Here is an 11324-nt window from a genome sequence, read left to right as displayed (position 1 = left end):
CTGGGCGTGGCCGTGCGGCGGTCTGCCATCTTCAGTCGGCGCTCGGCAGGCGAGGCAGCGTCGTGGCGAGCACTTTGTGATTTGGGCATTTGGCGAGCAGGTGAGAGCGATTTGGGCATTTTGCAAGGAGGCATCCAGGAGACGGCACCCACCTCCGGCGGCCAGACTACTTGCTGATTCCTGTTCATGATTAGATGAGGACCAACTAGGATTGGCCATTTAAACGATTTCAACATTTGCGATTTTATCTGAGGGCATTAGTTCATTGGTGTCCATGCCTTCCCTATACATTGTAGAGCTTTGCAAAACGAAGAAGAAATCAGTTGATTTGAAGGCAGGGATAGAACAGCAAATTCATGGAAGGTAGACTTTAATTTGGCACCATCAGTGCCGCAGTTGGTTAGATCCATGGTGAAAATCTAGAAAATCTAGAGGGTGTTTGAATTCAAGAAGCTAAATTTTAGGCTACTTATTTATATGCTAAATAGTATTACTAAATATAGGCTAATTGCTGATCTAACTGTACGAACGATGGCTAATTGGTCATTAAATCCATTAGCCTTTGATTAGCTCTCATAGCCCATGTTTAATCCATTAGTATATCTATGCATGGCTAAATCTACCCGTGTTTTAGCCCATCCAACAAACCCCCCTCCCCCCCCCCCCACACACACACAAAGACTTTGACACCATATTAGGCTAAACTTTACTAAATATGCCAATCTAGAGAGTGTTTGAATCTAAGAAGCTAAACTTTAGGCTACTTATTTATATGCCAAATAGTATTACTAAATATGGGCTAATTGCTAATCTAACTGTACGGACGATGGCTAATTGGTCATTAAGTCCATTAGCCTTTGATTAGCTCTCATTAGCCCATGTTAATCCTATTAGTACATCTATGGCTAAATCTACCCTTGTTTTAGCCCATCCAACAACCCCCCCACCCCCCAACCCCCAAAAACTTTGACACCACATTAGTGCCGCAGCAAAGTCAAGGTATTCCTATAGTTGAATCTGAAATACCTAGCAATGACCTCAAAGTATTTCATGGATGTATTAGTCCTTAAACTTGAAGCATTGAACAATTTGTGCCTTGGATTATCCGTGATTTATGTTTTTATATTGGACTGGTTTTTTTTTTAGGAAGGGAATGCCCTAAGTCTGAAATTGAGGCTCCGCCACTGGCCCAAGGCCCAAGTCTAACACAGCAGGCAGCAGCCCATCACGCTTGTTTTCCTTCTGTTTTCTTCTAATCGCCGATCGCTGCTCGCGTCGCGTCTTTGCGTCTGTTGAACTTCTGCCGCCGCGAGCCGCCGGAAGCCCTCATCGTCAATTCGTCATCGTCACAAGCTTCGTGGGGGACGACGCAGGCGGCAGGCAGGCTCACATCTTCGACGACGACCGTCCGACGACGGCGGTGGTGTGTGCTGGATTGCGTCGACCTCGATTAGGTGTTTTGCAGGACTACACCTCACTGCAGGAACGGTGAGCACAAACCTTCCCCAAAACTGATGAAACGATCAATTTGAATAATTAGTTAGCTTCGATTTCGTATTTTCCCATTGATTCCAATTGATTTACTCCACAATTGTTGTCGAACTTCAACTGCAATATCCATCATTTAGGGTTAAATTCAGTTTTCTTTCCCTTTCTAATTTCAGATGCTCCCTAAGAAGCATTTTTATCTGGTTCGCAGAAAAGGAAGAAAAAGAAACAAGAATATAAGTTTATTGAATCACAAAAGGGTGCTATCCATAGGTTCTTTTCAAGTAATAATATTGGTCCTGGTGATAATTCGGAGCAGCTACATAATAGTTTTAAGGGCCCACAAAATCGAGTTTGCCCGAGGGCCTCCAAATCATAGAGCCGGCCCTGGTATTATATGAGTTTTGTTTCATACTACTATGGTTTCTTCGATCTTTACTTGGCGTTCTACGATATAAGCCATTATGTTTCAAATTTTTTCAGATCGTGCACCTCGTGACGGTCCTGTAGAGACCAGGCCCCATAAGGAATGGCATGCCTTAGGTTGCTCTAGCATTGGCAGGCCAGCAGGGATTGCCTTAATCTTCATAGCCGCAGGGATTGGAGTCTTTTTTTTAGTTCACGTGATATTTTAGACTTTTGTGACGTTTCCAAATTCATTCTTTGCTACAAGTCTTAGAAATTCTATCCAGTTAAAAAAACCTCCCAAATCGGCGTAAATCTGCCACTCTTTTAGTCAAACCTACAACTCGGCCAAACTCGACGGGCACCGACTTGCGTGGCCCGCTCACGTTGGCCTGGTCGTGTGCACAAGGCCACTACCACACACAGATTCGGCCGGCTCTGCTCACGCCTCACGGTGTAGCCCTCCTCCATTAAAAGTTTACAGCCCGTTTATTAGTCTGCTTCCAAATTCTCCAACAACATTGATTGGCCCTTCCTTGAAACAGAACCGTAATAATGGTCTCCGTCTCTTAGGTGCCTTTGCCTCACTGAGTAGCCATGGAAGCAGCCGGCGTCGCCGAATGGGATGCCAACCAGGCTCTGGTGCAGCCAACCCCGACGGCAGCATTACCTTATTAGCACCCTTTGCAGGAACAAATACGTCTTGAAATCTTGATCGACGATCGTCTTGGTAGGCCAAGTCGCCAAGAGGGCAGGCAATGCAGGAGCTTGAGGAAGCAAATGCATCGTGAGATGTCAGCAACAGAATGCGTGCATTCAATGCGATGGAAATGAATCGGTTGGCTGTTCATTCCAAGTGCCTGCAAAATGATCTGGACTGGATTGGATTGTGCAACTTCAAAGTGACATTCAATTTGGTAAGAACAATGAATCGGTTAGCCGTGTATTGGTTGAATAATCCTGAATTGTAAATTAAAAGGTATGCAGCGTTGAGCTCTGATTGGGCTGCATCCCTGCTTCTTTATTCCTTCCCTAGCAAATGCAAGAACTGCTAGTCAACTACACAATCGGAGGAGGATGACATGAACAATGATGGAAATTCGTAGAAACAAAGAACCCAAAATCAACACGGGATGGCGCGATCGAGAGGAATCACACACACACACACTCGAATCCATCAATCGCCGAGCTGCCCTCGGAGCTTCTCCGCATCCGCCAAGAACCGGGCGAGCGCCACCTGCGACGTGCCCCCGTCCTCCAGCGCGGCCACGGCTTCTTCCCTGCGCGCCGCGACTCGCGCCCTGAGCTCCCTGCCCTCCTCCGAGTCCATTGTTAGACAACTAGGCAATTTTTGGTATATTTTAATTCCAAATATTACTAGCAATTTCATGATATAAATGAGTGATAATGTGTGAATAAGATATGTGCATGTGTTCATGTTATTCTTACTAATAAGCATGAACCAAGAGTTAAACCACAAAAGATTTAGTAAGTACCCCAAGGCGGGACCAGTGCCGGGGGCACCGGTTGCGCCGTTACCAACTGGAATAGACATGCTATTCAACTGGCCTTGCTCAAAGTAGCTGAACTATGTCGATGCAGAAAGAAGTTCGCAGTGCAGTCCCACGAACGGTCACACCGGGAAGTAGATGAAGTGTCGTTCCCACAAACGGTCACGCCGGGAAGTAGACGAAGTAGTCGTTCCCACGAACGGTCACGCCGGGAAGTAGATGAAGTAGTCGTTCAGGGAGCGAGCAGTCGCGTCAAGATGCTCTCCAAAAACCTGATTGCCCACGTCCCGTGCAGGACCTTCAGCGAGCAAAGGTCCCGGAGGCCTGCTCTCGCTAGAGCTGTGCGCGCAGCACTAGCGATGGGAATGACAGAAAGCAGCTGAGGGAGAAGAGAGAGGTCTGCTTAGCAGGAGTACCTTGCTCAAGTGCTGAGTTGAGTGAGGATGGGAGGAGGGGGTGGTGGTTTGTATAGGCGTGAGGTGCCTCAGGTTCAACGAACCTGGGCGTCATAAATGACTTTGATGAGCGGCAGTTATTGTGCCTCAGGTTCAACGAACCTGGACGTGGTAAAGAGCCTTGATTGTCCAGTCATAACTGTCAACATTAATTCTCTGTTTTAATGCTCTTTACAGCAAAACGTCCTTCTCATCTCAGCACATCACGTCGCACCGCATCGCACCGCACCTGCACGTCACGTCACGTCACGGCGTCCGGCTGCGCACCGCACCGCACCGCCCGTCCGGCCCGCCGCGCCGCGCCGCGCCTCGCCTCGCCACGGCCACGGCCCGGCCCGGCGAGGCGAGCGAGCGCGCGCGCGTGTGGTTCACCGTCCTCCTCTTACCGGCTTCACAAGTGGTGTACATGAGGTCCACCCTTTAAGTCGGTTGAGATTCTCCTCAATTTCTGGTACTGAATTAAGCTATTGATTCCCTAGCATTTAATAGTGGGCTTTAAATTCTTTAAATGTATTTATTAGAATGAATGGGCCAAACCCATAACTCCAACAATCCCCACCAAAAAATTCAAGCCACACTAGAAATGCCCTCATTCCCTCATTGATATACCAGTATTTGACAGAGACTGTTAAGTTGAACTTCCATCTAAGACAAAAACTACACTTATTCACAACTGTACAATGGACTATGCCTTGAATTGACAGTCTTGTGCAAACAAGTTTGACCAGAGCCCTATATTGGTACTAGGTTGCAAAAGCATCCCCGCGGTTTGGAGTTTATAAGTCATACTCCAGGCCCTTCATGAGTTTCTAGAGAATACCCAGTTCTCATAGACCATGACTAGTAGTCAGACTCATATAGATGTGTTCCTTTCAGATGTTCTGTAGGACAACATCTTTGCTTCAAGAAAACAACTCATTTATTTTAAAGAAACCACCTGGAACACATTAAGGTATAGACCAACCTGCCATACAGATTAGAAGAGAAATGCACCTTATACACGGAATGAGCCCTTTTCACAAAGATTCTCTTCTCACAGTTAGACTTTAGTTTGTTTCACCATCCTAATTCACGGGATCTCCGATCACATAGGACAGATTTTCACTATAGAATGGCTCACGTGGGTCTCAAGCCCAATTCCATAGATGCATTGTCTATCACATTTCGTGAAAGACCCTTTGTAAACTGATCTGCCAGATTTTTAGCCGTCTGAACATAGTCCAGGGCTATAACTTCGGAGTTTCTCAATTTTCTGACAGATTTCAACCGCCTTTTCATATGTCTAGATGACTTCATGTTATCCTTTGAACTGTTCACCTTGACAATTATCGTTTGATTGTCACAGTTCATTAGAATTGCCGGTAACGGTTTTTCAACTATCGGCAAGTCCATAAAGAGCTCACGAAGCCACTCAGCCTCAACAGTGGCGGTATCTAATGCTGTGAGTTCTGCTTCCATAGTTGACCTCGTTAAGATGGTCTGCTTGCAAGACTTCCAGGAAACAGCTCCACCACCAAGTGTAAACACATATCCACTTGTAGCCTTTATCTCATCAGCATCAGAAATCCAGTTTGAATCACTATACCCTTCTAGTACCCTTGGGTACCCAGTGTAGTGAATTCCATAGTTCATTGTCCCCCTTTAGATAGCGCATTACTCTATCAAGGGCCTTCCAATGATCATCTCCCGGGTTTGAAACAAACCGGCTCAGTTTGCTTACAGCAAACGAGATATCAGGTCTTGTAGCGCTCGCTAAATATATTAATGAACCAATAATCTGAGAATATCTCAGCTGATCTCGCATTATCCTTTTGTTCTTTCTAAGAATTAAACTGGCATCATATGGTGTTGAGACAGGTTTATAGTCGCTATAACCAAAGCGATTTAACACCTTCTCCACATAGTGAGACTGTGTAAGAATCACCCCACCATTGCTCTCTTTTACCAGTTTTATATTAAGGATAACATCAGCTTCTCCCAGATCCTTCATCTCAAAATTTTGAGATAAAAACTCTTTGACTTCCTTAATCAAATTAAGGCTAGTGCCAAAGATCAGTATGTCATCCACATACAAGCACAAAATTACTCCTTCAGCCCCACCATAGCGATAGTACACACATTTGTCAGTTTCGTTCACAACAAAGCCAGCAGAGGTCAAAGTTCTATCAAACTTTTCATGCCACTGCGTAGGCGCTTGCTTGAGACCATATAAAGATTTCAACAACTTACAAACCATTCCTTCTTGACCCTTTGATACAAACCTATCCGGCTGATCTATATAGATCTCCTCTTCTAACTCTCCATTGAGGAAAGCCGTCTTAACGTCCATCTGATGAATGAGAAGACCATAAGAGGCTGTCAGGGAAAGTAACACTCAAATTGTGGTCAATCGGGCAACTGGTGAATAAGTGTCAAAGAAATCTTCTCCTTTTTTTTGGGTATAGCCCTTGGCCACTAGCCTAGCCTTGTACTTTTCAATAGTACCATCTGGCCTAAGCTTTTTCTTGAACACCCACTTGCATCCAACCGGTTTACATCCATAAGGATGTTCAACGACCTCCCAGGTTCCATTAGACATAATAGAATCCATCTCACTCCTCACTGCTTCCTTCCAATAGTCAGCATCAGGAGATGAATATGCCTCTTCAATGGTTCTGGGTGTATCATCTATGAGGTATACAATAAAATCATCACCAAAAGACTTTACAGTCCTTTGTCTCTTGCTCTTTCTCGGAGCATCATTGTTATCCTCCTCAGGATTTTCCACAAGTGTATGTTCATTGTGTTCTATCGGCTCAGCAGAGCCATCATCCTCGATGAACTCTTGCCTAGATGAACTTATTTCATCTCTCATGGGAAAAATGTTTTCAAAAAATGTAGCATCTCTGGACTCTATTATAGTACCAACATGCATGTCAGGTACTTCAGATTTCACTATTAAAAATCTATACCCAATGCTGTGAATAGCATAACCTAGAAAGATACAATCCATAGTTTTAGGTCCAAGCTTACGTTTCTTGGTTATTGGCACACTCATTTTTGCCAAACAACCCCATGTACGTAAGTATGACAGTGTTGGCCTTTTCTTCTCCCATTCCTCGAATGGAGTTATCTCTTTATTCTTTGTAGGAACATGGTTTAGGACATGATATGCAGTCAATATAGCCTCACCCCACCATTCCTTGGAAAGTCCCGCTGTATCTAACATGGCGTTAACCAATTCCGTTAGAGTGCGGTTCTTTCTTTCGGCAACCCCATTTGACTGAGGTGAATAGGGAGGCGTCCTCTCATGAATAATACCATGTTTCTCACAGAATAAAGTAAATAAATTTGAGAAATACTCGCCACCACGATCTGACCTAACTCTTTTAATCTTTCTCTCAAGTTGGTTTTCTACAATCAGCTTTATAGATTTTAAAGTAGTGTAAAGCTTCATCTTTTGACTTCAACAAATAGATGTAACAAAATCTAGTACTATCATCAATCAAAGTCATGAAATATTTTTTACCACCTTTTGTCAACACTCCATTCATTTCACACAAATCGGAATGAATTAATTCTAAGGGTGCCAAGCTCCTTGCCTCCACGGTCTTATGAGGCTTACGAGTTTGTTTTGATTCAACACATACATGACACTTAGAATTTTTGACAAAAGTAAACATTGGAATTAAGCTCAAATTAGCTAAGCGCATCATACAACCAAAATTAACATGACAAAGCCTCGAATGCCAAACATTTGTTTCATCAACATTAATAACATTGTATGCAACTTTATTACAAACATCTAACAAAGAAAGATGGAACAAGCCTCCGCTTTCATAACCCTTTCCAATAAAAGTACCAAACTTAGACAAGATACATTTATTAGACTCAAAGACTAATTTAAAACCATCTCAACACAGTGGAGAGCCGCTGACTAGATTCTTCTTGATGGTGGGGACATGCTGCACGTTCTTCAGCTGCACGGTCTTCCCCGAAGTAAACTTCAGATTTACCGTACCAACACCAAGAACACGCGCATGCGATCCGTTTGCAAGGAGAAAGTCCCGCCGGTCTGGTAAGAAGAGAACAAAGAAGCATCAGCACAAACATGAATATTAGCACTAGTGTCAACCCACCATTCGGGTGAACCAAAGACTGAAAGAACAGTAGGTAATAAATTACCGTACCCCGATGTTCCTCCAGGCTCACTAATAACCATGTTGGCGGAGTCGTTGCCTTTGCGGTTCGGACACTTTGCAGCAAAGTGTTCCGTACTAGCGCACACATAGCAAGCTCCTTTCTTCTTTTTCTTCTTAAAAGTGGTTGTCTGCTTAGTCTTTGGTTGGTTCTTCGGTGGCTTTTTCTTGTTCTTGTGGGAGTTGTTCTTCTGAACAAGATTGGCACTAGAAGCACCTACAACTCCTTTCCCACGTACGTCCTTTGCTCTCACCTTCTCCTCAACATCAAGAGTCCCTATGAGTCCATCTATGGTGAACTCCTATCTCTTGTGTTTTAGAGAAGTAGTAAAGTCCCTCCAAGAAGGTGGCAGCTTAGAGATTATACCTCTGGCCACAAACTTATTGGGTAACACACATGGGGACTCTTTGCTGCAATTTTTGAGATCTTTTGCCAGAGTATGTATTTCATAAGCCTGTTCCACCACAGAACGGTCTTCGACCATCCTATATTCAAGGAACTGCTCCATGATATACAACTCACTCCCAGCTTCAGATACTCCATATTGAGCCTCAAGAGCATCCCACAATGCTTTGCCAGTTGGCAGCCGGATATAAGAATCCACTAGGTTTTCACCGAGAACACTAATGATCAAGCCTCGAAAGAGGATATCAGCCTCATCGAACGCACTCCCTTCCTCTGGAGAGAACTGTTCAGGCTTACCCTCTTTTACATGGATCACTCTCGATAGTGTTAACCATAGTATAAGCCGCTCTTGCCAACGTTTGTAATTTGAACCATCAAAAGGTGGTGGTTTGATTGATGCAGCAAAGCTAGATATCGAAAGCCTATTAAACGTTTGTAATTTGAACCATCAAAAGGTGGTGGTTTGATTGATGCAGCAAAGCTAGATACCGAAAGCCTATTAACAATATCAGGTTTTTGGATTGTTAGACAACTAGGCAATTTTCGGTTTATTTTAATTCCAAATATTACTAGCAATTTCATGATATAAATGAGTGATAATGTGTGAATAAGATATATGCATGTGTTCATGTTGTTCTTACTAATAAGCATGAACCAAGAGTTAAACCACAAAAGGTTTAGTAAGTACCCCAAGGCGGGACCAGTGCCGGGGGCACCGGTTGCGCCGTTACCAGCTGGAATAGACATGCTATTCGACTGGCTTTGCTTGAAGTAGCCGAACTATGTCGATGCAGGAAGAAGTTCACAGTGCAGTCCCACGAACGGTCGCGCCGGGAAGTAGACGAAGTAGTCGTTCCTACGAACGGTCACGCCGGGAAGTAGATGAAGTAGTCGTTCAGGGAGCGAGCAGTCACGTCAAGACGCTCCCCAAAAACCTGATTGCCCGCGTCCCATGCAGGACCTTCATCGAGCAAAGGTCCCGGAGGCCTACTCTCGCTAGAGCTGTGCGCGCAGCACTAGTGATGGGAATGGCAGAAAGCAGCTGAGGAAGAAGAGAGAGGTCTGTTTTAATGCTCTTTACAGCAAAACATCATTCTCATCTCAGCACGTCACGTCACGTCCGGCCGCGGCTCGGTGAGGCGAGCGAGCGCGCGCGTGTGGTTCACCGTCCTGCTCTTACCGGCTTCACAAGTGGTGTACACGAGGTCCACCCTTTAAGTCGGTTGAGATCCTCCTCAATTCCCGGTACGGAATTAAGCTATTGATTTCCAAGCATTTAATAGTGGGCTTTAAATTCTTTAAATGTATTGATTAGAATGAATGGGCCAAGCCCGTAACTCCAACATCCATCACCAGCCGCAGCTTCGCCTCCACCTCGTCGGCCCCGACGCGACCCGCCGCGTACCCCTCCATCTCCCAAGCGACGCCCATGTCGAGGTCGGTCATCAGCACCTTGTTCAGCATCTGCTCCGAGTAGAGCGGCCAGCAGAGCATCGGCACCCCCGCCGCGACGGCCTCCAGCACCGAGTTCCACCCGCAGTGCATCACGAACGCGCCCGTCGACCGGTGGCAGAGCACGGCCACCTGCGGCGCCCACGACGTGACGACGAGGCCCCGGCCCCTGGTCCGCTCCAGGAACCCCGCCGGGAGCAGCGCCGCCAGGTCCGGCTTCGGGCGCTGCTCCAGGAACTTCTTCGGCGGCCGGCGTGCGCACGACCCAGAGGAACCGGTGCCTGGACCTCTCCAGGCCGATGGCGATCTCCCGGAGCTGCTCCGCCGGGAGCGTGCCCGTGCTGCCGAAGCAGAGGTACACGACGCTGCGCTCCAGCTTCGCGTCCAGCCAAGCCTGCAGGCACTCGTGCTCGTGCCTCCTCTCGGGCGGCATCTCCCGATGCGCCGAGCCGTCGTCGACCACGGGCCCGATGCAGTACATCGGGGGCATTGCCTTGCCGGGACGCACCTAGGGTCCTTGAGCGCCTGCACGGTGCGGCTCTCCAGCGCCTCGAACGTGTTCACCAGGACGCCGTCGGTGTCGGCGATGCGCTTCAGAACGTCCACCATGGCGTTGCACATGTCCTCCTCTGGGTGCTTGAGCAACTCCTTCACCATATGCGAGGCGGGGATCGGCGGGACGCCGAGGAACTCGAGCGGCGCGTCCCCGAGGACCTTGAGGCCCTCCTGCCTGCCGGCGAGCAGCGCCGGCAGCTGGGCCACGACGGCCAGGATCCCGGCGCCCGAGGCGAAGAACGCGTAGGCCGGGACGCCTAGCTCCACGGCGACCTCGGCGGCATAGGTGGAGAACATGCCGGTGACCACGGAGTGCAGGCGGCAGCGCGGGATTGAGCGGAGGAAGCGCCCGAGCTCGCCGTTGTACCTGCGCAGCAGCTGGAGCGTGTGGAAGAACGGGAGCTTGGTGGAGCCGGCGAAGTCGGGCGACGACGGGTCGGGAGGGAGCACGTGGAACGTGATGGCCGGGTTGGCAGCCATGACCCGCCGGGTGGCGGCAGCGCCGGAGTCGGAGGACCCGAAGGGCCGCTCGATGAGCACCATGGTGACGTCGAGGCCCCGGCGGAGGAGGACCCTAGCGAGCTCCGTCATGTGGGGATGATGTGGCCGACGCCGATGCTCGGGTACATGACCACGGTCTGCTGCCTCCTGGGCGCCATGGGCCAGCAACTGCGATGGATATGGATGAGCGGAGTGGACGGCTATGGTGGTGCCGCCGCGACTGATGAACTAGCAGTACGTAAAGTAGCTCGCACGAGGGGGAGCAGCTGATCAGCTTTGATTATTGCCTTGACTGTTGGTGGCAAAGGTGACTGAGAGCGTTATGGGCGGGAGGATGCCTTTCCTGGACGCTGCAATCTCAAAAATTCGTGGA

General features: G+C 47.7%; 1 pseudogene; it reads right to left on the bottom strand.

Annotated features, from left to right (window-relative positions):
- Positions 1-2912: 2912 nt before the first annotated feature.
- On the bottom strand, positions 2913-11109 carry LOC112880964 (annotated as a pseudogene).
- Positions 11110-11324: the final 215 nt, after the last annotated feature.

Source organism: Panicum hallii, chromosome 2 (assembly GCF_002211085.1).
Source record: "Panicum hallii strain FIL2 chromosome 2, PHallii_v3.1, whole genome shotgun sequence".
Taxonomy (NCBI): Eukaryota; Viridiplantae; Streptophyta; class Magnoliopsida; order Poales; family Poaceae; genus Panicum; species Panicum hallii.
Note: the sequence above shows the minus strand (reverse complement) of the source record. Positions and strands in the feature narration are given on the sequence as shown.